Source organism: Sus scrofa, chromosome 1 (assembly GCF_054392235.1).
Source record: "Sus scrofa isolate SSC_HxYL_T2T_F1_AM1 chromosome 1, Sscrofa_HxYL_maternal_Yorkshire_Landrace_v2.0, whole genome shotgun sequence".
Taxonomy (NCBI): Eukaryota; Metazoa; Chordata; class Mammalia; order Artiodactyla; family Suidae; genus Sus; species Sus scrofa.
Window position 1 is genome coordinate 120,275,651 of NC_139383.1, and position 25,152 is coordinate 120,300,802.

At 42.9% G+C, this 25,152-nt stretch overlaps 1 protein-coding gene and 1 pseudogene across 4 annotated transcripts in view; one reads left to right on the plus strand and one right to left on the minus strand.

Moving 5' to 3' along the window:
• Positions 1-25,152, plus strand: part of RORA (RAR related orphan receptor A) — a 765,082-nt gene that overhangs the window by 230,386 nt on the left and 509,544 nt on the right. The window lies entirely within an intron of this gene.
• Positions 614-1,087, minus strand: LOC100151775 (ubiquitin-fold modifier-conjugating enzyme 1 pseudogene; annotated as a pseudogene).

Here is a 25,152-nt window from a genome sequence, read left to right on the forward strand (position 1 = left end):
CTCATTATTTAATCAGGCAGCCAAGTCAGGTTTATTTTATGTCAGAAACAGTCTGACTTCATTTTTCAATGAACATGTTTTTCAGTATATTAATATGTATTCCTGTGACAAACATATCGCTTCCAAATTCAGATTTTAACATAGAATTTGACTAAAATGTAGCTCTTTGAGGACAGGATTTTTTATTTTATTTATATATATATATATATTTTTTTTTTTTTGGAGGGAGTGAATGTTCAATAAATATTGGTCAGAGACAGAGATCTGAGAGAGACTGAGATTCGGGGAGGGAACTGTAGAACCCTGAGCCTGTGGCCTGACTGTGAAAAGGTTGTACAGCCATCCATAATCTTTCCTGCTCTAATGGGCAGACAGCCTCTTTACCAAAGACTCCATGGTTTTACCCACCTCGGATTCATTATTCATCTTGATCACAGGAGGCTTACTTTGAAAAAAAATTTTTTTTCAGCGGTATCTGCTGCAGCTTTTTACTAACAATTCTGGGTGAAGGGGTGTGGGGCAAGCAGTGTGATGAGTAAGAGGAATGATGCACAGGGAAACAGGAACATAGCCTATCAAAGGTCCCTCTGTCCTGCTTCAGGGGCTTGGTACTTCATTGGTTGCATTTCTCTTTATGCTGAATCACATCAGGGATTTCCACTGCCAGCCGTGGACCCAGTCCCATAGCCAGGAGATGAGCTAGTCCAAACCCAGGCATGTTTCTGGCACACAAAGGCTGAAAGTGATCTTTCAGGCATATTTTTCTATCGCTGTACATCTTTGCTGTTTTTCCATCCAGTTCAGGGACTGCAGATTCTGGAGCAGTAGTAGGATATGTGATAGGAATGTCAAGCTCATATTTGAGGAGGTCGTGGATGTACCAGCATTTTCCAGACCACCGAGTCCCTTCCTTGTTGGACTCCTGTCAGAACCAATCATTGTCCGCATTCTTATTCTTCTCATACCAAATAAGAGGCTGGTGTTCCTCCTTGAATCTCTGTACCCACAGTTCCCAATCTCGAGGACCAGTGTTGATCTTCAGCACCAGGATCTCAGACGTGACATGCCAGGTGGCCTCATCTGCCATCTTAAAGGAGGCTTTAAAAAAAATTTATTAAAGTGTATTTGATTTACAGTGTTGTGCCAATTTCTTCTCTACAACAAAGCGTCCCAGTCATACATATATCTATATATACATTCCTTTTCTTATATTATCTTCCATCATGTTCTGTCCCAAGGGACTGAATATAGTTCCCTGTGCCTTAGAGCAGGACCTCACTGCTTATCCATTCTAAATGTAATAGTTTGCATCTACTAACCCCAAACTCCCAGTCCATCCCCTTTCATGACTTGTTCATGACTTCCCCCTCTCCCCTGGCAACCACAAATCTGTTCCCTATATCTGTGAGTCTATATCTATTTCATAGATAGGTTGGTTTGTGCCATACTTTAGATTCCATGTGTAAGTGATATCATGTATTCATCTTTCTCTTTCTGGCTTAGTTCACTTAGTATGAGAATCTCTAGGTACATCCATGTTTCTGCAACTTGGCATTTCGTTATTTTTTAATGGCCGAGCAGTATTCGATTATGTATATGTACCACATCTTCTTCATCCATTCATCTTTCATTGGGCATTTAGGTTGCATCCATGTCTTGGCTATTGTGAAGAGGGCTACAATGAACATAGGAGTGCATGTATCTTTTTGAATTGTAGTTTTCTCTGGATATATGCACAGGAGTGGAATTGCTAGGTCATATAGTAGTTCGATATTTAATTTTCTGAGGAATCTTCATACTGTTTTCCATAGTGGTTGTACCAATTTACATTCCCACCAACAGTGCAGGAGGGTTCCCGTTTCTCCACACCCTTTCCAGCATTGGTTATTTGTATACTTATTAATGATGGCCATTCTGACTGGCGTGAGGTGGTACCAGGAGTCTTATTCTTAACTCATATGTCTATTTGGTCTCTGCTAGGGCTCTCGCATGTTGTTCATGTCTCTGGGCAGTAAAACACTGTAGACTTGCCATGGGTAAGAGTGATGGCTTTCTGCTGTGAGGTAGGAGAAGGATAATCATGAGAGGGCAGGTGAGTGTGCTGGCATGACCTCCTGAGCCCAGGTGTATTCAGACAAATTTACGAATCTTTGGGAAATGGTGATTTCAAAGTTAATTGCCTTAAACCTATGTGTTTATGTACTTCTTGGAGGGATTTTTTGTGACACTTCAGTTATATACATTTCCTAGTTGGAAGAGCACTGTAATAGAGAAAGAAAGAATCTTAAAAAGACCAAGGACTCTAATTCAAAGAAGGCTAGAATTTGGGAGGAAAGGAACAGGCCAGTGTAATCTCATGGGTTTAATATATTGGGTTTAATACATTCTTCAGGGTTAGAGTTAGGGTTAGAGACAATGATTTTTGAGTCAGTGGTCTTCCCTAAGACAGTGAGAACTGTGTGTAGGCATAGGTTGGAGAATGCCACTTCTGGGATTGGTGTGTTCCAGAAGACTGGGCAGAGGAAGGGGAGACAGCATTTATTGAGCAGGTATTATATGTGGGAGGGCCTTAGCATGTTTCTCACTTTTCATGAGAGGCCTTAGTGACCTTTCCCAGGGCACATGGTCAGTAAGTGGCTGCCTGGCTCAAGAGTCCAGCTGGGAAAGAGTCTGTCAGTTACCACCTGCCTCTTCTGAAATTCTCCTGAATCCCAAGGAGTCAGATAGAGTCAGAATAGTATCTTTAAAGAAGAGCTGGTTTTATTTTTTCCTTAGTTGCAAAAGAAGTACATTCTCATAATAGAAACCCTGAAAAACCACAGAAAAGCACAAAACAGGAACCAGAAATCATCTGGAAGCCTACCCCTCAGAGATGACTGTGAACATTTTAGAGGGTATGTGCTCCTGAGGAAGAAAACGTGGACCTGAACTTAGATGTGCTCGTGGTCCCAACAGAGAGGAGGTTCATGTGGTTGAGACCAGTTCCCACCTGAGTTTAAATTTCCACTCCCTGTTTACCAGTTCCTTTATCTGTGAAAAGGAGGTAAGAGTATACCCTTCATGGCTTTGTTGTGTTACAGGAGATAATGCAAGCATGCCTTGCTAGATGCTTAACACATAGTAAGCATGATAGATGGCTGGCTGGGTGGATGGTACATAGGTACGTAGGTATCTTTTAGTCATTTTCCCCTTTTTGGTTAGCAACATTTCTTAAACATTTTCCCCCCATTTCATTCATTATGTATTGCTCTAAGTATGACACTTTTTTTTTTTCCCTTTTTTATGGCTGCAACTGCAGCATATGGAAGTTCCCAGCCTAGGGGTTGAATCAGAGCTGCAGCTGCTGGCCTACACCACACCCACAGCAACTCGGGATCTGAAGTGCATCTGCAACCTATGCTGCAGCTCTCACCAACGTTGGATTCTTTAATCCACTGAGTGGACCCATATCCTCATGATTCTTAATCTGCTGAGCCACAGCAGGAACTCATAAGTATGATTTTTTTTTTTTTGTCTTTTTAGGGCTGCACCAGCAACATATAGAGGTTCCCAGGTTAGGGGTTGAATCCAGCCTACACCACAGCCACAGCAAAGCAAGAGCTGAGCTACATCTCCAACCTATACCACAGCTCACAGCAACACTGGATCCTTAATCCCCTGAGTGAGGCCAGGTTTCAAACCTGCATGCTCATGGATACTAGTCAGATTTCTTTGCGCTGAGCCACAATGGGAACTTCTCATAAGTTTGATTCTTAATCACATCCATTGTGTGAATATAACACAATTGCCTTAACCAGTTGTCTCACTGTTGATCTCTCAGATTATTTGCAACCATTTCCTATTCTAAACAATGCTGGGATGAACATCCTACTGACTGTGACTGATGCAGTTAACTGCGAAAAGTGTGATTGCTGCACTGGACACAGTTAAGGCATTTCTAACATGGTGCCTCATTTAACTTCAGAAAATGCTTCCAATTTATATTCCAATTCTAAATAGACATGAGAGTGTCTGTTTGCATAAACCCTCACCACGACTGGTATTATCTTTCTTTTTCATCTTTGCTAATTGGATAAGCTTGAAAAAGTGTAACACATTTGAGTTTGCCTGTCCTTGATTATAAGTGAGGTTTGACATTCTTTTCTATTTCTTTGGACTTAAAAAACAACCGAACAAGGGGAATGTGTGCAGGTGTTTGTTCTTCTTAGAATGCTTACTGTTATTTACTCCCAAGTCTGTATCATCTCTTTTCTGCAGGAGGCAGAAAATGAAATTTCAGCTTTCCTGGAGCGGGTGTGTATGCATAAGAGGTTTAATCGATAACTGACAGAGGAAGTGGGGTTCAGAGTTGCCCCCTCCTGGGTCTCTGGGGATTCTTTCTCTTAAATCGGGCTGCTGCTTCTCTGACAGGTGTACTTCTTAGCTCTGGGGACATGGTCCAGACAGTCCTCAGCTCTCACTCTGCCCGGTGTGCCTTGGGACCCTGGATGTTGCAGAAATACATATGGTCTGGAGAATGCAAAAGGTCACAAGGCTTATTTTTAGGTAGGAAAAATCAGGCTCCATTTTAAGCATAAAGAGTCCTTTCATAGGATGCGCCCGCTTTGCTGTGTTATTTGGATTTTGGTATTAGCCTGTCTCTGTCTCTCTCTCTCCATCCCCTACCTTTCTCTTTCTTCCCCCTCCCCTCCTTCTTTCTGGCAAATTATACTTTCCCAGGACAAGAAATGCTGTCAATAAAGAAAGCAAATATATAACGAGGAATTTAAATAATAGCAGAAAATGTCCTAAACCTGGGAGGGAAAAATCTTGTTTGCAAATTGACCAGGTGAGAAGGATTTTGTCTCACTGTGCAGGGTTGAAAACTCATCTTATCTGAGTTCACTGCATTCTGAGCTCTGAAACCTAGAAGTCCCTATTGCTTCAGACCCTCCATGTTGGGATTTTGTCTTTTTTCCCAAAAAAAAAAAAATCTTTTTCTGAATTTTTGACCTTGAACAAGGATTTCTCATCCAAGGGAGACTGACAGTGAGTGTGTGTGAGAGAGAGTGAGATGCGGAAGCAGTCAGGGCAAGACTCGGGCTTTCTCCCACCAGCCCCCTTGTTTCATTTCCTTCCCATCAGGTAAAGAGGCCAGGGTGCTGCTAGAGTGAATTGGAACTATTGTCCATACCTTTGCTCACATTTCAGCCATTTCTTTCGTCTTATAAAAGCATTCTGGGATAAGGATAATGTCTTCCTAAAAGCTGCCTCTCTTCTCCCCTGCCTCCCATGCCTGACCTTCTTTTGCATTTTGTATCTGAAAGAACATGAAATGGAACTTAAAAACTTGTCTGACTCAATAAATGGTCATGGGCCTCACAGATACACAGGAGCCCAAATGCTCAGTAGGACCATCCTGAGTACATGAAGGCACCAAAGATAAATCTAGTTTGTCTTTGAATTTCAAAAGATTGTGTCTCCCATCTGGACTCCTTGAGTGGGCCTCCATTCTTAGACATTCAATACCAGCATCAACTGGGATCCTAATTAATGAGTTTGTTCATTCTTCTTGCCAGCTGGGGACAAAAACTATTGTTTGGTCTCTAGCCATTGTGTGTGTGTGGATTTGGAATCTCCAGATTTCAAATCATTAGATCAGCAGATTGTAGAGTGTTTTCCATCCTTCAAGTTTTTTTTTTTTATAAAGTGTAGACATTCTTTCTTATAATAGCTAATAATCAGAAACAATCTTTTTTTTAAGGTTGCATACTGTACAGCTTTTCATAATGGATGTACAACGATCAATGTTAGACAGTCATGTCCTTGTATTTTCAAGTGACTTACAGAAAACTCATTTTGTGACATTGGTAAGCAAGAGATATTTATATTCCCTGACTGGGTGCATCCAATAACTCCTTTTCAAATTGGAACATCAGCTCCAAGGATGAAAGGATCACTTCTAGGAATTTAAACCCTAAAGCAGCATCATTCATGAGAATGATTTGCTTGCAGAGATTAGCTCCCCAACCAGATGATGCTTTGGATAAAGTCAGAAGTGAGCCAACTAGTTCCTAAATTACAGGTAGGCTGTGATCAGAAACTCTAAGGTATTTTCTCAATATGATGCGAGCCCTTTAATCTCTCTGCATGGCATTGTTTTAGCACTGAGCAAGGCCCCTCAAAGCCCGAGATTAAATTAGGAGAAATCCCCCTGCTGCTTCTATTGAATTGAGTTAATATAATGAGTTTATTGTTAAATTAAACAAAATGAAACTTGCCATGTGGAAGAAATACGGCTGAGATCTCAGTGGGATGTTGTTTTTCCCTTCCTACCTTGCTTCTGTGTTATTTAGAGGTGGCTTATGGGCTCAGATGCTACAACTCTAACATGCTGACGCACCTTTCCCTGGGAGATGAAAGTGTAGCATTTAGGTTAGCACATGAAGCAGAAAGCATCTTCAAGCTTTTGGGGTGCTAAAATGTGGTACCCAGCCTTCCTATGATGACCTCCTCCTTCCTAGGTGAAGGGGCCTGTGTAACGTGGATGTGGCTTCTTTGTCCCTCCCATTGCTTCTATTAAAAGGCAAGGATGGGAATTCCCTGGTGGCTCAGTGGATTAAAGATCTAGTGTTGTTACCGTAATAGCTCGGGTTTGATCACTGGCCTGGGAACTTCTGCATGCCACAGGCATGGCCAAAAAAGGGAAGGGAAAAAAAAAAAGACAAGAATGAAACCAGCTGACCCACCTCAACAGCCCAGCAGCTAGTGAGAGGACCTTATTAGTCAGCAGCCAGTTTCCCAGCTGCCTCTCCTGTCCACTGACTGCCCCTTTTGGCTACATACTGTTTGATAGTTGCTGTTTCCGTCATATAACCGTTGCACTTTTCTCTCATTCACTGGATCTGACTCTTGCCCCAAGCTTTGCATGGCTTGGTCCTTTTTGTCATCCTGTTCTTGGTTAAATGTCACTTTTTCAAAGAGCTGTTTTTCCCTTTGCCGCATAGACATCGTCCCTCAGTCACACTCTGTCATATTCCCTGGTTTTATTTGTGTCGTATTTCATGCTCCCAAATATATCTTCATCATTAGCTGGAGTGTTCACAGCTGCTCCCCCCTCCCCCCATTAGAAAGAAAACTCTTGTCAAGGCAGAGGCCATGGTGGCATGGCCCACTGTATCCCACAGTGTCTAGGACCCAGTCAGCACTCAGTGGATAGCTGAGGGAAGGGTGACTTCTCAATGTGCTCGTGTGATCTGGAGCAGACTTCTTGACCTCTCTGAACTTCAGCTCCCTCACTTAGGACGTGGAGATAATAAACGTCCATCTCCCCAGGGACACCATACGATTAAATCCATCACAAGCCAACTTGCCCAGAGCAACACCTGACACGTGTTCATGCCTTTCTTTGGGATCTAAAATTTCAGCTCCGAATGCTTGCTCTTGCCTCTTGGAGCCCATACCTTGCTCAGGCGGCAGGCCTCTTATTAGTTGGTTGCTCTTCCCAATGGGAAGCTGAGCTCTAAGTTGAGTTACTAATGACCTTTCTATAGCACACTCTTCCCTTCCCACAAGGATTTGGCATTCATTTTTCAAAAGCATCAGTTCCTCCAACAGACCATGGGTTAGGAAGTATCTCTCTGTTCCAGCAGTGACTGATGGGCCAGCAAGTGGGGGGAAAGGCAGGCCAGCACCAGAATGTTGGAAGGACCTTCAAGAAACCATTAGGGTGGACAGATTGTTCTTGAGGAAGGAGATGGAAAATGAAGCATCCTCAGCAACCTACTTGGTACTCTTGATTAACCTCATGTAAGAGAAAATGTTCTGGTTTTACTTTTTTAGTTTACTTTTTAATGAAAACATTCTCTTGAGCTGGGAGGAATCTTAGAACTCCTCTGCGGCCACCTTCACACCCTACAGTTGAGGAAACTGAGGCCTGCAGTGGGTAAGATGTTTATTCCTGGTGTCTTGGCTTGTCGGGGACCAGTGGGTCCACGCAGGCCTCCTCGTTCCCTGGCTGATCTCTTCCCTCTCAGCTGGCTTCTCCCTCCCCCCATGCCCATGATCATAGTATTTCTCGCTCTCACTTAGTTTCCCAAATGTCTCTTAAGAAAGTCAGTCACATCCATGATCATAGTCATCATGTTGCCCTTTGTCTTTTCTTCTGCAGTCGAAGCCACCCTACGTCCACGAACCTGTCCTCACCTGACTTTCCCGAATAGGTAGCAGCTCTGGGCCTCCTGTGTAAATCCCCTCCACTCCCTCTGCCCCTCCTTGAAGGGCACTGCCAGCCAGGGCCTCCACCTGCTGTCCTGACCACTGTCCTGCACACGCCCTCCTTGCCTCTGAGCCCTCGACCCTGGGCATCTCTAGAACCTCAGGCTTCTCTCAGCGCATGGTTAATAGTTATGCTGATGGGATGTTCACTTTACGCCTGACATCATTTAAACCCTCTCATCCTTTACACTAGTTGGCTGGTCTACAGGACATTCTGCATTCACTCTCAGTATTTGTGTATGGAGTGCCTTAAAATGTCCAGTTAATCTTAGGTAAACCTGTATAAACCACATGGTAAGCTGATGAAAGTATGGTCAACTCTAATGATTAAACATGTTTCTTGAGGATAAAGAACATTTAAAAAATTCTTGCCACCGTCATCAAGAAGGACTAAACATCAAAAGTGTCTTCCCAAAAGATCTTCTTTAGCTAATAATAAAAAACCCCCTAAATGCTAAGTATATCCTATAATTTTACATCTGTTAAGTGATTTGAACTGTGAAATATTCACGCTAAAAAACAGTTTGCCTTTCCAGCTGTTGATCGGCTCTAAGCATTGAACGTGACTGTACAGGAAGTCTTGCTCGCAGCCTCAAAGTAGCTCTCACTGCCAGGAGGCCTTTGGAGGAGGGATGAGGAGCAGATTAATTTTTTTGCCTGCAATTCAGCTGTTTTCGTGTTCTTTTAACATGTCAAGTCTGTTTCAAATTTGCCCCCAGAATCTGATGTAATTCGAAATGGCCACAAGCCAGTCTTCATGGTCCTCTATTCAGGAAGGGTGGAGTCTGCTTTGAAGCTAGTAGAAAAAAAAAATGAGAACCCAGCAACAAAATCCCTTCCTTCTCTTCTTGCCCACAAGCACCAAGGCCCCATGGGTCCTTTGGAAGCCTTAGCCCCCCAGGCTACACATGTACAGGAAGCCGGGGTAGGAGGGGTACGGAGCAGAGCCGGTTTAAGGTTGAACCACTGTGTGAGAGGGCAGGTGTGTACACAGCCCATCATATAATGAAGAGCGTGTCTAAATACACCATGCTTGCTCCTTTCGAATATATGAAGATTTTTTCCATGTGAAGTGGGGATTTTTAAAAATTTGGTCTCAAGAGTATATCCATGAGTATGAGCTCCCTGGGGAAAGACTGCAGCTATGTGTTGGGAAGAAACCCCTTAAGAATCTGGGCTGCCAGTAGTGGGGTGAACCTTAGCAGTAGTCAGCTCCCCGTCACCAAGAAGAATCCCTATAGTCAAGTGTACCCAAGAAGCCTCCCTGAGCAGAGTTTTCAGGCTGCACAAGCAATGGGGTGAATCCTTTCATCAAATTTTGGGGATTTGTAACTGTCCAGCAAGCAGTTTTCCCCAATTTTGTTTGCTATGCCAAGAGTGCATATAAGATTTAATTTTAAAATAAATTCTGCTTAAAAGTAAAAACAAAACAAAAATCTGCTTGAGAACCATCACGTTTGATGATGATTCAGCTCCCTTCTAGCTCTGGGCTGCTGTCAACAATAATAAGATGTAGTGGAGTTCCCATCGTGGCTCAGTGGTTAATGAATCCAACTAGGAACCATGAGGTTGCGGGTTCGGTCCCTGGCCTCGCTCAGTGGGGTAAGGATCTGGCATTGCCGTGAGGTTGTGGTGTGGGTTGCAGGTGTGGCTCGGATCCCACGTTGCTGTGGCTCTGGTGTAGGCCAGTGGCTACGGCTCCGATTAGACCCCTAGCCTGGGAACCTCCATATACCTCGGGAGTGGCCCTAGAAAAGGCAAAAAGACAAAATAAATAAATAAATAAATAAATAAAGGATCTAGTATGGTTGGTCATTGGGTTCTGGGTCCCGCAAACAGCCACTGTCTCTCGAGTGGGTTCAGTTCTGTGTGTGGGCAGTAAGTCACTCACCTTCAGTGTGGCTGCTGGGGACCTGAACATCCTGTCAGCCTCTGTTCACTGTGGCTCAATCTCTCCAGGAACAGTGGCCAAGAGTATGTTTATTATTATTATTATTATTGCTAAACATAGTCATTGGTTTTCATGAGATTATGGTTCTTTTACCTTATCATTGGCAATTCTTAGAGCTACAGAGAAAAGGATAACTTGGCAATCAGGGAAACAAAGTTAAAGGAAACGCTGAGGTCCAAACAGGAGAAAACGAGGGTTTGGGATGATAAAACTGCCTTTGAGAACCTTTATTCTAGGAATGGGATATCAGCAAACATGAAGTAGAGTTCCTAAAAGCTGTAACTATTATAGAGAAGATATACAGCGATACTTTATATGAACAGAAACATGCAGAACTGAGTATAACCCTAGACTGGCTTAGTTTTTTGTTTGTTGGTTGGTTGGTTGGTTGGTTGGTTTTTAGGGCTGCCCCCACAGCATATGGAAGTTCCTAGGCTAAGGGTGAAATTGGAGCTGTAGCTGCCGGCCTACACCACAGCCACAGCAATGTGGGATCTGAGCTGCATTTGTGGAATGTACACCACAGCTCACAGCAATGCTGGATCCTTAACACACTGAGCGAGGCCAGGGATTGAACCAGAGTCCTCGTGGATGCTAGTTGGGCTCATTACCACTGAGCCACAAAGGGAACTCATAGACTGTCTTAATCTTTAAAAACACCCTTTATCTGAGAAGCAATGTTTTGCAGCGGAAAAATATTTTCCTGAAGATGTTTTAAAATGTTGTTTAGTAAAAATATTACTTTGTAGAAGGTTGGTGATAGATATAGCATATTTGCTTCAAAATATTATTAGAGGATGGCATTTAAAATGAGTAATGAAAAACTGGAAGGAGAAACAAACTTGAGAGCCAGGAGAGCCATGTTTGGCAGAAAATGGCTATGTATTCTTGGGAAAATTGCTTTCCTTCTCTGAGCTTCAGTTTTTCTGTTGATATAATGAGGGAATTAGACTGTATAATCCAATGCTTTTTCACCTCTTAAATTTCTCTCATTTTATTCCTGAATTGAACAGATGTTATCATTTCACCTGCAAATCAGTATGGTTCAAGCAAACCAACTTTGTTGCCCTCCCTTCCATACTGTCTGCCCAGACTCCCCACATCAAGGCTTTTGACACTAAGTCAAGCACCTACTATATAAGAATAGCAATAACCAGTCAACTCATATGTAACATATAACATTATCATCTCTCCCTCCAAAAACATCATTCTAGGCTACTGTGGATTTTTACAAGCTGTTAAAATGTATTTGAGGATCCTATAGGAATTAGTTTCAGTTCTTTGGAAAGTATTCCATTATGTAAAGAGTAACTGATGTTTCTCCTGTGCATTTTTACAGTAGCAGCTGCTTCAGCATGCTGGTAGAGATGACCTATGTAGACACAATGGTTGTTACTAAAAGATGAATTTTACATTTTAAGTTTTTATGCAGATGTAATGAAGATGAAATCCACAGATAGGTAGCCTAGTGGGTTAAAGATCGAGCATTATCCCTGCTGTGGCTCAGGTCTCTGCCATGGTGCAAGTTCAGTCCTAGGCCCAGGAACGTGTGCATGCCATAGGGGACATCAAAACAAATTGCACAAATCTGAAGTATCCAGTTTGATGAGTTTTGACAATTGTATACACTCATAAAACCACCCCTCAAATAAGATCTGGAACATTTCTGTCCTCTTAGAAACATCCCTTATGTCAGCCCTTCTTTCAATATCTTAGTTGCTCATTTGTGTCTTTTTATTTAATTAGCAAATAACCCCTAAACAGGAATCACAGAAAAAGTGGACAGTTTAATAAGGAACATGGACAGCTCCTTACAGGAAAACTCTCTTTACCCTGAACTCCGTGTAAAGTATTAGCTGAATGGCCGGATGGAGGCTCCTTTTTTCATGTTTGTACTCTGCGTGTGGACATAACAATGTACAGAAATGTGTGTGGCACACTCTTTGGTCTTATGAACATTTACAGAGCAGCAGCCTTTGCTGTCTTGTGGGGAAACCACAAGGGTGTACTGCCAGGGGGTGTGTCCACTGACTTGGGTTGGATGCGGTGACCTGAAAAGTAATACACATCCGTCTTCTGAGGCCTTGAATTGGGCCATCAGATGTGTACTCAGACACTTGAGGACCAGAGTTCTTATTCTGCAGGTGTTTCGCTAGGAGAGCAAGATGAAACCCCATCAGGCTGATGGAGAGCTTATCAAGTTGGAGAGGGGTGCGAAGGAACCAAGAAAGGGGATCTCTCTTGGAAGGGCACCTTCCTCAGAACCCAGAGCCCAGATATAGAAGGGGGCGTGGCTGAGATCCTGCGGGCAGTGCACTTCCTCCTCCAGAAGATCTCCTGCCACACCTGAGGCAGCCCCTCATTTCTGTGAGCCTCTGTGCCCGGGCTGCTAACAACCAGCTCAAATTGGCTGATTTTTCCACATTTGTCAGGGAGCCAGCTGCACTGGCTCAGCTGAGCATCTGCAGAAAGGGAAGCAGAGAACCAGAAAAAAAAAAAAAAAGAAAAAGCTTTTAAGTCATTATTCTTATTCATTTCCCTATTCTCTGCCCCACCCCCTCACAGTCTCCACTGCCATGCCTCTTTCTTCTCCTTCTTCTTTTTTTAAAAAATCTTTTTATAACAATCTTTCCCTTTATGTGGTGAGAGCCCCTGGCATCCTTCCAGTGACCTGTCTGTAGAGAGATACTCCTCCCTTATCATCAGGCCTTTGTTACACCACTTCCTGATTTGCTTCTCTTTCTTTGCTTTTTAAAGCTTCTGGCCCTTGACGCCCCAGCGCCCCAGTGGAATAACCACACTTGTTAAAACGAAGGGTCTTCAAAAAGGGTGATCGAGTTGGCTTCCTCGAGGAAGCCTGTGAGTTCATTCGGGCCTGTGGTTACAATGGACAAGGGCATGGAAGGACCCAAAGTAAGACGTGCATTGAGATGTCTTCATTCCGGTCACAGCCTCACCTGGAGAGCTCTCTCAGCATTCTAGTCCCCATCCTTGGGTCTGTTCCTTTCTGGATCGCAGTTTCTCCTTTTCTCTATTCCTGGCTTATCATCATCCGGGTTTCTGAGCAGGAGGATGGGACTTCTTGTAAGATACCCTGAAAAGATAGAAAGGGCTGAATTCCAAAGAGGCAGGAGTGGAGGCGACATAGATGAAAGCAGCGGGACCTCATTCTCCTGGGGCTCCTAAAGTGATGGTCAGAGGGAAAGGGGTGCACTTTGAAAGCTCAAGAAGGGACATAGTGATGTGATTATTTGCACAAACACTTCATTGCATTCCATTCAATCCTTTGGAAGACACTTGGTCCCAGGATGGTATGTGGTAATAACTACCACATTTGAGGGGACTTAGAGTGAACGCCTGGAGATCGCATGGTCACTGCAGTCTTCAGAACACGAAGAGGAGATTGTGAGAGATTTTAGTTTTTCTGTAGCAGGATTGGTGATATTTTGTTCTGTTCCCTTTTTTTTGAAATTTGTTTTTTATTCATTTATTTTTTATTTTCCCACTGTACAGCAAGGAGACCAAGTTACACATACATGTATACATACTTTTTCCTCCATTCTTGTGTTGCGATGTAAGTATCTAGACATAGTCTCAATGCTACACAGCAGGATCTTATTGTAAATACATTCCAAGAGCAATAGTTTGCATCTGATAACCCTAAGCTCCCAATCCCTCCCACTCCCTCCCTCTCTCCCCAGGCAGCCACAAGTCTCTTCTTCAAGTGTATGATTTTCTTTTCTGTGGAAATGTTCATTTCTTCTGTATATTAGATTCCAGATATAAGTGATATCATATGGTATTTGTCTTTATCTTTCTGACTTATTTCACTCAGTATAAGAGTCTCTAGTTCCATCCATGTTGCTGCAAATGGCATTATGTCATTCTTTTTTATGGCTGAGTAGTATTCCATTGTGTACATATACCACATCTTCCTAATCCAATCATCTGTCGATGGGCTTTTGGGTTGTTTCCGTATCTTGGCTATTGTGAATAGTGCTGCAATGTACATGCGGGAGGATGTGTCTTTTTTAAGGAGAGTTTTGTCTGGATATATGCCCAAGAGTGGGATTGCTGGGTCGTATGGTACTTCTGTGTATAGATTTCTAAGGTACCTCCATACTTTTCTCCATAGTGGTTGTACCAGTTTACATTCCCACCAACAGTGCAAGAGGGTTCCCTTTTCTCCACAGCCCCTCCAGCACTTGTTATTTGTGGACTTATTAATGATGGCCATTCTGACTGGTGTGAGGTGGTATCTCATGGTAGTTTTGATTTGCATTTCTCTAATAATCCAGGATGTTGAGCATTTTTTCATGTGCTTGTTGGCCATCTGCATATCTTCCTTGGAGAAGAGTCTATTCAGGTCTTTTGCCCATTTTTCCATTGGGTGGTTGGCTTTTTTGCTGTTGAGTTGTATAAGTTGCTTGTCATTCAAAAGCAGACACATGCTGGAGTTTCACTCATTGTCAGTGGAAACGAATCTGACTAGTATCCATGAGGATGGGGGTTCAATCCCTGGCCTTGCTCCGTGGGTTAAGGATCTGGTGTTACCATGGGCTGTGGTGTAAGTTACAAATGTGGCTCAGATCCCACGTTGTTGTGACTGTGGTGTAGACTGGCAGCTGCAATTCCACTTTGACCCCTTGCCTGGGAACCTCCACAGGCCATGATTCAGAACCCACCCCCCAAAAAAAGCAGATACATGCCACACAGGCTAGATGACCACTCTTCATGATCTCTCTTTCTCTAGGTTGGCTTTTGTAAATGAAAAGTTAGCCCTGACCACACTTGGATGTGGTACTGAATTTTTGTCTTCAGGTTGATGTCCTTGTAAACCCGAAGTATTGCCAAGTATACACTCAGTGGGCTTAACTCAGGCAAGTTGATCCTCTCTTTATGGATTTTAGAGGTTTGGGATATAGGTTTTATTTCCCTTTGAGAATCGTGTGTCAGGTGGAGTATTATGGGGAAAAAGGTTTTATCTTTTTTTCTTGGTGGGGGGGTAAGGTAAACAGAGATCCATCCCCAATTGTCTTTATAACTAACTTCCTAGTAGAAGTGTTTATAGGTGCCTGGTTAAAGAATACCACATGTTCTTTCTGATGGTTTAAGAGATTGAAGTTAGGTCCCTTGGACAAGCTTGGATTGGGCTGCATGAAAATGAAATGGGGTATTGATTGTAAAGGCATGTCAAAAACACTGACACTAGACCTCGGGTTTGTAACTTACTTCGTAAGTTCCTTAGCCCATCAGTGAAAAGGGATCCTTAATACCTTCCTCACGATAATTGGTGAAGATTAATGAGATTCTGTGTGCGAAGTGCCTGGTAGAATGCTAGAAGAATGCACAGACTAGCCTTTTTTCGGAGAGTTGAACTGTGTTTTTTTCACCTTAGAAAAGTTACCCCTCTCCTCAGAAGAGCTGAGCTTAACAGTGAGACACTGCAGATAACCACCTGCTGTCTATGTTGTTTGGTTAGGGTCAGGGTTAGGGAAGTGTTGTGAAGAGCACACCCATGCCTGCCATTGCAAAATAGTCAAGTCACTAGAGGGGAGAATGTGGGTGGATGAGACACCTCCAGTCTGTGGACCACTTATTTTCTCCTGAAGCGCTTGAAAGTTGTGTCCAAGAAAGCCTCTTCCCATAAGAACATTGAACAGTGTTTTAAGTGTAAGTACCCAAAGCAGCCCAAAGTAAGTCATTTTTTTTTTTTTTTGTAAGTCATTTTTTAAAAGCACAGACTGGACTTTGGACTTGCTGATTAGCATCCATGGTGTTTCCTTCTGTGAAATGGTGCACTCTGATTTCTAGAGAGAAATTGCTTGCATACCTCCACCACCTATGTGAGTGGCTCTCTGACAGTGTCTGGTATGAGAGCTTCGGACTTTGGGACAAAGGCTGACAGCAGATGAGTGGATCCTCATGGAGATAAACGTGTACCTTTTCAACAACCGAAGCTGCCACAGAGCGGAGCCATCCCTCTGTATTTCCCCAGCTAGATCTAGACCAGTCTCAACTCTAATGGGGGCGCAAAGGTTTCATGACTGGTCTTTGTTCCTATTCTTATGTATGAGCTATCCATAAGTTGAAAGTGTGCTGTCAGTTAGGACCCCACCGGATGTGAGTTGTAGAGGCAGATTTGTAATGCATAGGTTATTTAGATCTTCAGTCTTCCAGTCAATGTAGGAACAGCAGATACTCAGATCGCCCCTCCAGGAATGCCCGTGCTTCTTAAAATGTGATCTGTAGACCATCAGCATCTCCTGGGAACTTGTTGGAAGTGCAGATTATTGAAGCCCCTAAATCAGAAACTCTGGTGAGAGGGCCCAGCCTGCTAAGGGAGTCTAGTGGAGACTAGATTTTGAGGGTTAATAGTTTGAGCATTCAGTCAGATTCTTGTCTATATTACAGGCTTTGGGACAAGGGACACCTATGGGAAGTGGGGTGTGGGGAGTTCTGTGGACAAGGTGAGAGGTTCAGTAAACATTTATGGCTTTTATTAGGAATTTATTTCAGAAAGTGGGGATGTCAGGAAAAAAAAAGAAATCCAGGGTGTCCAATTAAATTTGAATTTGAAATAAAAATTACAATTTTTTGTATAGGTATGTCCCATTTGATGTCCTCTATGTGTTTTGGTTGGTTGTTTTTGGTTTTTTTCTTTTTTTCTTTTTAGGGCTGTACCTGTGGCATATGGAGGTTCCCAGGCTAGGAGTCACATCGGAGCTGTAGCTGCTGGCCTATGCCAGAGCCACAGCAGCACCAGAAATGAGCTGCATCTGTGACCTACACCACAGCTCACAGCAACACCGGATCCTGAACCCACTGAGTGAGGCCAGGGATCGAACCCACATCCTCACAGATATTGCTTCGGTTCATTACTGCTGAGCTACAGTGAGAACTCCATGATATCCTATGGTTTTTTTGGTTTTGTTTTTTGTCTTTTTGCCATTTCTTGGGTCCCTCCGGTGGCACATGGAGATTCCCAGACTAGGAGTCTAATCAGAGCTGTAGCTGCCAGCCTATGCCACAGCCATAGCAACGCCAGATCCGAGCCACGTCTGCAACCCACACCACAGCTCACGGCAACACTGGATCCTTAACCCACTGAGCAAGGCCAGGGATTGAACCCACAACCTCATGGTTCCTAGTTAGATTCATTAACCATTGAGTGATGACGGGAACTCCCATGATGTCCTGTGTTTTTATCAGCCAAATCTCGCAACTCTCTCTGAAAGTCAAGTCAGGTTGTGTAGCACCTGGTCAGATGCCACCTTAAACAAGTGATGGAGGTTGACATCACCAGTGACATACCAAACTGAGAGACTGTTCAAATGTCTCAGAGTCATGAAAAACAATGAGAAACTGTCCCTGCTTGAAGAGAGGAAAAGGAGACATGGACGACTAAGTACAATGTGGGATTCTGTTTGGGATCCTGGAAGAGAAAAAAGGTAGTAGTGGAAAAAGCAACCAAATTTGAATAACGTTGGAAGTTTAGTAAATAGCACTGTAGTTAGGTTAACAATGTATTGTGGTTATATGAGATGTTAACCTTAGGGTCAGCTGGGTGTAGGGTATATGAGAACTCTGTATAGTAGATCTTCCTTATCCAAGGGTTCTGCATCCACAGATTCAATTCCCTGTCTGTGGCTGTGGAAGGATACAGAACCTATGGAAACAGAGGGCCACCTTACTACACCATCTTAAATAAGGGACATGAGCATCCTGAGATTTTGGTATCTTCAGGGATTCCTGGAACAATCCACCCTATATACCAAAAGATGACTAGGCTTTTTTTTTTTTTTTTTTTTTTTTTTTTTTTGCAATTTCATCTGTAGATCTAAAATGATTTCAAACTGGAATTTTTTTTTTTAATTGGGTTGGGTATATTTTAACAGTTTTGTGAGTACCACCTTCCATTGTTTTCTTTCTTTTTTTTTTTTTTTTGTCTTTTGTCTTTGTTGTTGTTGTTGTTGTTGTTGCTATTTCTTGGGCCGCTCCCTCGGCATATGGAGGTTCCCAGGCTAGGGGTCGAATTGGAGCTGTAGCCACCGGCCTACGCCAGAGCCACAGCAACGCGGGATCCAAGCCGCGTCTGCAACCTACACCACAGCTCACGGCAACGCCGGATCGTTAACCCACTGAGCAAGGGAAGGGATTGAACCCGCAACCTCATGGTTCCTAGTCGGATTCGTTAACCACTGCACCACGACGGGAACTCCCCATTGTTTTCTTATGGAAGCAGATATTATAGGTAAATGCTAAACTATGTGGGACCATTTAGCTGGATTATGAACACATGGGACATGGCTCATCCAACACCATAGGGGTCAAAAATGTTGCATTGGTTTTCAGTCTGCCAGAGACAAATGTACCCTTTCTCAGGAGGGTAGAATGTGTTTGGCATGAATGTTCATGGGAATCCGTATTTCTTGTGAGGGATTATGTACCCAGAGCTGATGGAAATGGATTGTTCGAAAAGAGGGGAGGTCAATAGTGGGGCGACTGTGGAAGAGGACATTGTAGAAGGCTAATCTGGTGTCTTGATTATTCCAGGAAAATTCTGTTATTTTGCCCCAGTTTATTGTTTTATCTGCAGAGTTTGGTCTCCATAAGCACATGAGCTTGGGGATGCAACAGTAAATTCTCGGCCAAGGAGATTTTTCCCCAGCACCAGCTTGCAAATAAATGGTTGACCAATTTGTTCTGGAATTAGTGGTTTCAGATGAAAACCTTCTGGTAGAGTCTCTACTTGCAGGCATTTGGAATCAGGCTGTGAGTTGAGTTTATCCCCCACCCCATTCCACCCCCTCCCCATGCAGTAATTCTTGTGTTTCCTTGCATGGGGATGTGTATTAAATTATAAGTCCCCAAACCATAAGGACTATGGTGTCTCCTTTCTCGAGGCTGAGATGCTGAGAGCCCACCCCACAACAAAAGGCCTAAGGATCACAGTTAGCATCTCTGTGGAGGTTTAGGTTAACTTGATCCCCAGCTCAGTTCTTAAGCAGAAATGAATGTGGCTTAAATACTATCATTAATTGGAACTCTCTGTCTCAGTCTAGTCTCATTTTCAAACTCTCCTCATCATCATTCCAAACCCATGGGCCTTCTCAGTGCCATTTCCTCCAGCAGGAATCCATTTTTCCCTGCCTGTTTGAAACTCTTGGGCTTATTAATAAAATATTTAAAAGCATATATTATAGTACTTAGATCTTTATACTGATCTTTTTCACTTAACACTAGTTGCTATCTGCTTTTCCAAAGGCTTTATTTTTATTTATTCACTTAACGTTAACTCTCTTATTTCATGTTAGACAGTAATTTATTTATCAGTAATTGTTAAATGTTTAGTGTTTATTAATAATTTGTTTCAGTGGTTATTTCTTAGTGTTTGGTTGTTTCTAACGTTTTACCATTTGAAATAACAATCGGTTTTATATTTTTGAACCGTTACTACTTTTAACTTTTTTCATCAACTTCTGTTAGGAAAAACACCTAGGCGTTGTATTAATGGACACAAACTTTGAGGACTTTTGGTATACGTTGCATGTCAGTTTAATATTTGCGTGTCTAAAATGATCAGAAGTGTCCTTTATCCTTTCTAAGCCCATCACCCCCCTAACCACCCACATTGAAACGCCTCTCACCCATTTTTTAGTTTCCACATAAGTTCCGCCTTCTTCTTTATTCTGTCAGCAGTGTTTCTCTCATTTATTTATTCATTCAGTAAACAGCCCTACTTGCTGTGATGACCTTACAGTGTTGCTCTTTGGTTTTTAGCTAGAAGTCAACTTGATACCAGGAGTTCTGGCTCTCTTCCCACTTGATTCTGGGAAGAAGAATGAGATGGTTCTTATCTCCTAAGTATAATAGATGTCTTCTCAACAGGGTTTCCATTCCCTTAATTTTTTAAAAAAATTTTGCAGTAAGCATCCAGTTGTTATTGAAAAACGAAAGTAAGATTTGTACTCACCAATTCAAAACAACAGTTGTTTGCTCCTTTAGTACATGATGGATAAGGATTACCCAGGATTTGGTGACATAGCAGTTTTACTTAGACATTGGTAGCCCACATTAGCTAAGTAGATCTAGGGTTTATAATTTGATTTCTACCTCTGTCATATTTGCGGGTCCATGTATTTTCACTTTATAACATTTAGTGCTTGGTACACGCAAGTGTTAAATGAGATGCCTGTTAAAATAATGATCCAGGTATTTTCACTTTGTTGGGGGCCTGGGAAGCTTGCCTGTGCCCTTGATGGGTGTTTGGGTACAGGGTGCTATATGTTCATACACAGAGCATATACCTTTATAATTGCTTACATATATATTACACATATTTTAAACTGTTTGTTCCCTCATTTAGAGCGTTCACATTCTTCCAGAATTCCTGACCATTCATCAGTCAATAAATGTATTGACTGTTGTTCAGCCATTTCTTATCCAGGGATAAAAGGCTTTGAAGAAATTGCACCATTTCTTAATAGTGTATAGGACCCGCCATTGTATTTTACTTTTGATTTTGTTTCCACAATTTACTGCAAAAAGATCAGAAAATGAGTAGAAATTTACTCATTTTCTAGTTCTTGATTACGGAGTTACTGTCCAGTCATGATGTGAGGCGAGAACAATTACACCTTAAAACAGTGGCTTAAAAAAAAAATCACCACCCACAAGCCTTGCTAACTCCAGACTATTCTAACACTTTTATATTATTAATTGTCAGATCAAAATTTCATTTATTATCTCATTAAGCCCTCTGAGTACATAAACTCTGCATTAGGGCATAATTGGAGCTTTTTAAAAATAAAAGTTATATTTGATCTAACAAGATAAAGTCTGTTGCTATTGATTTGCCTGGGAAACAAAAGGCTCAGATCTCAGCAGGAGCCAAATGAAATTGCTGGTTCCACGAGTTCAAATTAGTGTTGTTCATTATATGACCTCAGGGTCTTTGAGTTGAGGTTAAAAGTTAGTAATATTATACGAAATAATTATTCAGTGAATTTTTAGCCCCCAAAGCTCTAGGTTTAGTGGGTGGATCATAAAGTAAGGAACCAGGTAGACATGGGTCCCAGTCCTGACTCTGCACATAATGAGCTCAGTGTTCCTGGGCAGGGTACCTACTTTCTCTCAGCCTCAGTTTCCCCATCTCAGAGCTGGCTTAAAGCAGCACTTGCACTCCTGGTCTGTCCCCAAAAGAAACAAAAGCATACGTCTTCCCTGAAGCTTACGTATGAATGTTGAAGGCAGCATCATTCATAATTGCCAAATGGAAAGAATCTAAATGTCAGTCTATCACCTGGTGAATGGATAGCAAGTATGTATTATTACACACACAATGGAATATTATTCAACATAAAAGACTGAGGTAATCATACATGCTACAACTTGGATGAACCTCAGACACTCTACTAAATGAAAGAAAAAGCCATATGCATACATTCAGGTATGATATGATTTCCTTTATATGGACATCCAGGATAGGCAGGCCAATCCATAGAGTGAGAAAGCAGATCAGTGGTGCGGAGAGAGAAGGATGGCAGTGATTATCTGAGAGCTTTGGGGTGATGAAAATGTCTTGAAACTAGAAAAAGGAGGGGTTTCCCGATATTGGGAATATACTAAATGCCACTGAATTGTACACTTGAAAATGCTTAATTGTGTGTTACGTGTGTTGCATCTCAAGAAAAATAATGTACTAAGGCTACCTCATCCTCTGAATGCTGTTAGGATCTCATTAGGGTGACGTGCACACAGTGGGCACTCCAAAAAATACTCTTGGCTTTATTCCACCTTTATCACTACCCACTGCTACCCCCTTTCTGGATGATTCCTTCTTGGGTAGTAAACAAAAGAGTGAGATAGTATTTTTAAGTGTAAGTGAGAAAGAAAGGATGGGGGAGGGGTGCAAATACCAATTTCTGTGCACCTGGAGTAGGAAAACCTGGAGCAGCCCTTAAAGATGTTGTCTATTAAACCACCTTGTGTACCTTGTCTAGAGTGTTGCCGGTGGCCTTTAAACACCAAAGTGGGGTGGGACTGGGCACAGACAGCTGCAGCATCGAGCACTTCATCTAGGGCAGGCATTTGCCAAAGCAGCAGCAAGTCATAGTTCTAATAGTTTAGCAACAAGATTTGCCATGGTCGATAGGCTGTTTGTCAGCCAGGCTAGTGTTCTGCCTTTGGCTATGACTTTTATATATTCCTTCCAACAGAGGCAGAACAACAGATCAACAAAAATCCCCAAACAGTGTACTCACTTGTCGAAAACTAGGCATTTCCCGAGCTGAGTGAAGGTAATTGCCTTTTGACCCATGAGGTTATCGGTTCATTTCCAGAAGCATGACATGTGACTCCCCTGCCATTAGCATGCCGTGACTGATTGCGGCTATGTCTGCTCTAGACTTTTCCACCCTTAGGGAAATTAATATTTCTACCTGATCCTAGAAATAGGAAATCTATCACTTGTCACCAGTATCTGCTTTCTCCTAAGCACCGTTTGAACCTCATCAGACTTACTTGGGGATTCTGCCTGCAACCTTGTTCTCACTCTCCCCATGTAGTTGCCCCATGAAATGTGGTTTGCTAGCTGCCTCGGTTCTTGGAATTGTTCAGCATTGTACTGATGCTCAATGCAAGGGCAAGAGCAGGAGTGGGTAAGCACTTATCAGCACAGAGAATGGCAGGTAAAGATGCCTTGAAGAGAAGGATGCAGTTGGACTATAGGTATAAGTACATTCCCGCTAATCAGTTAGTATTTGCACTTGAGCATCTGCTGCATGGAAAACACTTGCTCCCACGGGAGTTCCCGTTGTGGCGCAGTGGTTAACGAATCCGACTAGGAACCATGAGGTTGCGGGTTCGGTCCCTGCCCTTGCTCAGTGGGTTAACGATCCGGCGTTGCCGTGAGCTGTGGTGTAGGTTGCAGACGCGGCTCGGATCCCACATTGCTGTGGCTCTGGCGTAGGCCGGTGGCTACAGCTCCGATTCAACCCCTAGCCTGGGAACCTCCATATGCCGCGGGAGCAGCCGAAGAAGTAGCAACAACAACAAAAAAAGACAAAAAGACAAAAAGACAAAAAAAAAAAAAAAACACTTGCTCCCACTTCAGTTCAAGACCAGACAGGCTCCTTACTAGCCACATGGCCCCCAAGAAGTCACCAGTGACTCTAGGCTTCAGCGTCCTTTTTTCCAAACAAAGGGTAAAAATCTCTTCTTTTCAGAGCTATTTTGAGAATGAAATGAAAGCAGCCTGGTACCTATTACAAAGCAAGTATTCCCTAGTTGGACACTCAGCATAACAGAATCTCTGCTTCAGAGATTGTGGGATGCTTTCACTCGCCTTCAAGGATTCCTAGGGACGTAAGGCCAAAACTCCTCAACTGTTGCACCATCACACCAGTGCTGAAGGATGTGGTTTGGGTATTCATGAGAAAAAGAGCATCAGCCACAGAGATGGCTAGAATAATAAAAGTCATGATATGCACCATGTTTTGCACCTCTAATCCTCACAATGATCCAGTGGTGATGAGTCAGTTTAAGTAATTTACCCACTTCAGATCTGGTGAACCTCAAAGCCCACGATTTTCTTACCACTCAATAGTGTTTTGGAAAGACGCCTTCCTAGAAGAAGTGTAGAGTGGTGAGTTGCACCTGAAAGAATAAGCAGACTTGAACACCTTCAAAGTATTCTGAGTAAACGTGATTGGAAGGACCATCTTCAGCAAGGAGGAGCAGCTGGGGACAAAGTCCTGCAGGGAAGAGCATCCCCCAACAATAAAGACACAGCCTGTGTGGAGTGGGAGGGAAGAATAAGACCTCACAACCCCAAGTCTCCAGTCTTAATATCTTTTCTGAACATTGATTTCCCTGGCTGACCGCAGCGTGTTGCCAGCATCATCCTATCCATTTTATGTGATTATAGCCTTTCTGTGGAGAGCCTAGTTGAGCTTCCAGGAAGAGAACATTTAGCACTGCTTGCTCAACGTCAGAAATAACCTCATCCAGAGTGCTTCAGTCACCCAGTCTGAGGATTGTGCTCAATGAAGGTCTCCGTGACTTTAAGCACTTGTGTTCCTCTAGCACTGAGGGCTTATGCAGCCCTTCTGGCTCAGCCAGACTCCAGTGCAACTGGCTTGGAAAAATCTGTCCCACATGTAGAGACCAGTAAGTCAGTAACAACAGCTACAGCTCGTGATGTCAGTATTTCCAGAGCTCTTCAAAGACTTGAGGTTTGTGTTTTGCTGGGTAAAGTGAGCTTGAACAGAAAGCTTCACCCTGCCCCCGACAGCCTCCTGTTGCCACCTGCTGAGCCTGTGTCTAAAATTCCAGTGGCCTGTGACAGTTGCTGGCTTCTTGTCCAGCCAGGCTTCTTCTCTTCTGTGACTTGCTGTGATCATCCAGGATTTAGGCTAGTTGATGAGGGGGCCTCAGATGGCTCAGGAACATGAAAAGGAAGTACCCGGAGACTGATGGTTTGCAATGTCTCATTCTAGTAATAGAAAACTACACAGAAGGGGCCATGGATTAGGAATTAACTAACCTCATTGCCTTTTTTCCCAGTCCAAGGTTCTATGTCCTAGTCATCTCTGCCTCTGTCTCAGTGCCCCCTCCCCCCAAACCCTGGGAAGTCTTGGCTTCTCATGACTGTGACTCTTCATTGCCAAGTGTAAGTGACTTGATTTGGGTTAGCCATGGTGCTGTCCAGTTCCCACTGCCTTCACATCCCGTAGAGGTTTTAATTTAAAGCCTTCTGTAAATTCTTGATCTTGAAGAACTCCTTGATTCAAGTAAAACATATCGGGCTGAGCTCCTTGTCTAGCCTCTGCACAAGATTAATTTTTCCGTACACAAGCAAAACGTTGTCTTCCCCTATTTCGAAACATAAGTATGGCTTTTGAAAATAGAGGTGCAGAAGTTTAAGAAGGGTTTAGTTTTTC